The 3686-nt window shown below is 41.8% G+C and overlaps 1 non-coding gene across 1 annotated transcript; it reads right to left on the reverse strand.

Moving 5' to 3' along the window:
- Positions 1–3613: 3613 nt before the first annotated feature.
- trnaa-agc (transfer RNA alanine (anticodon AGC)) lies at positions 3614–3686 on the reverse strand. Its single transcript has one exon. It is a non-coding gene; the product is annotated as a tRNA-Ala (tRNA).

The raw sequence follows: 3686 nt of genomic DNA on the forward strand, positions 1-3686 counted from the left end.
GACTGAAAGCAGTGGACACAAACAGACTCAATAAACTGATCAGAAGGACATGATGGTCTGCTGTGGGTCATGTCTTTGTTCTGCACATGTACAGCTAACATCTCCAGTGTTACACAAACACATCATGTGCTGCTTGACTTGTTCCATTCATGGTAGGAAAGCATGTGGAAGTCACACATGTCAAATCTGTGCTAGTCTCCCTTCATTCAGCCCATATGAAGACAAAGAGTCTGCAGGTCCAGGAAGTTATAATTAACTATCATTAAATAACAAGAACTTATGATGCAGCCAGCACATTTATACCATGAAGACCCCTTTAAAATAATAAACCTCAAAAACTGGTGTTTTCATCAAAAAGGGACTGTGGCCCCACAGTGAGTCCAGGGGCATATTTCTGCCTCAAAAGGACTTGATTTCACTCTGGTCTGTGATATTTAACAGATTATTGTTTAATCCAGGAACACTTCAGACCGGTGCTGTAGGTGGACTGACTTGCAGCCACCCTTTGAAATATCTTAGAAATAAAGGTGAGGTTGGAGATCACAGCAGTTTAAAAGCCTGTGGTACTTAATCTGTTGCCAGAGACAGGTTGATCTGGCCACACTTGTGTGAAATCAGCCTGTCTAGTGTAGGGTGAAAGAATTGATTCTGCAGTGTGTGTTCAGATATATAGGAGTGTGCCCCTAACATGAAGTATTCATGTTTAAATGTGTTTATCGCTTAATAATGTGATTTTCATAAGTGTTTATGTGTTAGGAAGTTTTATAGAAAATCAAAGTAATTTGAGGATACTGAATGTATTAAGAAGTAATTTCATAGTGTGTCATATAACTTTGTTTTCTGCAGTTCAGGCTGTGGCAGATGAGATCAGTTGTTTTTCTGCTCTCTGGAGCTCCGCTTGGTACGAGATGGTCATAAATTCAGACTAAGGACAGCAGCACCTCTGACCTGATAAAAGCCAGATTCTATTCTATTCTAATGTCAGTATTGGAATGGCAATGTAATTTACATCCTTTATCCACTGTACTGTAGGCTATGTAGATTTAATGATATATATTCTGAAAAAATAGATGGAATTTGACACAGTTTGTTTCAGTGTGCTGGGTGTAATACTTTATCATGTGCTGCTTTTAGGTGGAGAAGGCGTCCAAAGCTTGCGGGTCGTTGTGCATGTGGGTCATAGCTATGGATCTTTACTCCAAAGAAAGAGAAAACGTGGTTAAAGCACAGGTCAGTCATAAAGAGCGCAGTTTATTATTACTGATACACATGCACATTTGCAATATTTCTTCACAGTCTGCTGTCTGTTCCTTTGTCACTTTGGCTATTCATCTGCCATGCACCGCTCTGTGTGACTGGTCTGCATACTCTTCTCCCGCTACCCTTACCTACGCAGGCAGAGCTGGATACAACCAAGAAAACACTAAGGGAAAAGCAACAACAACTTAAGGAGGTGGAGGATCAGATGAAGGACCTACAAAATGGCTCTGACACAGGCTCGACTGGACAGAGCAGGGAAACTGACTTCTGCTCTGGGGGACAGCAGATACGCTGGGAAAAAAATGTTGCAAATCTTGAGCAGGACATCAACAGTGTTGTGGGAAATGTATGCATTGCAGCTGCCTGCATTGCCTACTATGGAGCCTTCACTTCCCACCATAGACAGCTGGTAGGTACAGTGTGATGGGATGGTTTAAAACCTTTAGGGCCTCTGTGATAAAGTGTGCAGCTGGTATGGCCAATGTGAGCCTGGTCTAGAGTTTTTTTTTTTAGAAACATATTGTGAAAAAGCAGTAACAGCTAATACCATATACCCTGTTTACTCTTGTTCCCCAGTGGATTAAGCAGTGTCAGAAGCTAAACATACCCATCAGTTCCCCCTTCAGCCTGATCGACTTTCTGAGTGATCCATATGACATCCTCCAGTGGAACACTGAAGGGTTGCCCTGTGACACTATCTACAGAGAATGGAATCCTGGTAACCAAAGACCGTCGCTGGCCTCTTATAATCGACCCACAGGATCAGGTGGCGTAAATTAATTCAGAGGACATATGTATTCTATGAAAATAGAACCTCCTTTCAGACACAGTCAGAGACAAAGTCACAGACTGGCCTCCGCCCCAGCATACCTAACGCAACAATACCAAGCTTCCCTTCATACAGTAGAAAGGACACCAACCAGCTCGTTCAGCATTGCAAATTTGCACTAAATTAAGATATTTTCACTGCTTCTTTATTGTGTTTCCATGTCTGATCATGTTTCCTTGAATGCTGTAGGTAATACACTTGGCATCAGCAAGTGTGCACCAGAGACAGTTAGGTCACTATGGAGTCTTGGAATACAAATTCAACAAACCTTTGCTCACAAAATCCCAAACGGCTATCAACTATAATAGGTATTTATGTGCTTTCCAAGAAGCACACGTTTGGAATAAAAACAGTATCGCACACAAGAACCTTTGTGAATCCTTCTGCCATTGAAGCTACATATTGGGCAGTATAATGAACGCCTGGCATCAAACCATGTTTCTGCAGACATTAAATCACCTGCCAGCTACACCTGTGTGCAATGCCCTTTTGTTCAACACCAGCCAGGAGAGCAGAAGGACCCTGTGAATGCAAGGGTTTACTCCAGTGTTTATTCAAACCAGGGGTTGCATGGTGACTGTAACGGCCGAATAAGTCTGAGGAGCGTTTTTGTTAGACAGAAAAAACAAAGGCACTGATGATGCAGAGTGACATGACAGTTAAATCTTCATAAATTAATTAGTGTTTCATTAGAATTGTAGTGTGTGTGATCCTGGCTTCGATTAATGTAAAATGTGTCTTTTGGCATGTACATTTTTTTCTGTTTTCCAGAAATGTATTAAAGTTACAATCATCAATTTCACTGCGACTGAGTCTGGCCTGGAGGACCAAATGCTCAGGTAGACACAAGACAGATATTGAATTCTAACCAAACTTTAAGACTCACATTCACAATGTTACAACCGGCCTAGGGGAAACCTAGTTGTAGCATAAAGTGACTCTTCCCTCCTGTTCCAATTCCCAAGGTATATATGAAAGATATCAACGACGAATGGAATTTATATAAATTTATTTATAAACGAACCGAGACAACAGAAACCTTCAGGGTGAGCAATGCCAAAATAACAAACAAAACAAATAAGGTTCTCAGCTCCTGTCCTTCCTGAACAAAAGAAAATAGATTCAAACAAAAATACAGGTCACTTCCCTGACTTCCTAACAAAAAAACAGGAGAAAACGAATAAACAAAAACGGCTTCTCACCCCTACTCGAATGTGTCTGAACAAAGACAAACCACTGAGTGACTTTTGACTGGTACATTTAAATGTCATCATATGTCCTAACCAGCAGGGGGAGCACTAATCATAAACTCTCTGTCTCACTCTGTTTTTATGGACGATGATGCTGACTGTTGTTTTCTTGCTTCTCTCTGTAAACAGCTTGTAAACAGCAGCTTCCCTGAGGGGAAACTCAGCTAATAAATGATGCTGTAACCTCTGGGACTTGATCTGCTGGGTGGGAGTCCACTACATTATCCATCCATCCTCATCCATCCAGCTACACCCTCCCTGTTAAAATGCAGGCTGGAGGATGCGGGCATCGATCCCGCTCCCTCTCGCATGCTAAGCGAGCGCTCTACCATTTGAGCTAATCCCCC

The sequence above is a fragment of the Parambassis ranga genome, unplaced genomic scaffold, assembly GCF_900634625.1.
Source record: "Parambassis ranga unplaced genomic scaffold, fParRan2.1 scaffold_31_arrow_ctg1, whole genome shotgun sequence".
Classification (NCBI taxonomy): Eukaryota; Metazoa; Chordata; class Actinopteri; family Ambassidae; genus Parambassis; species Parambassis ranga.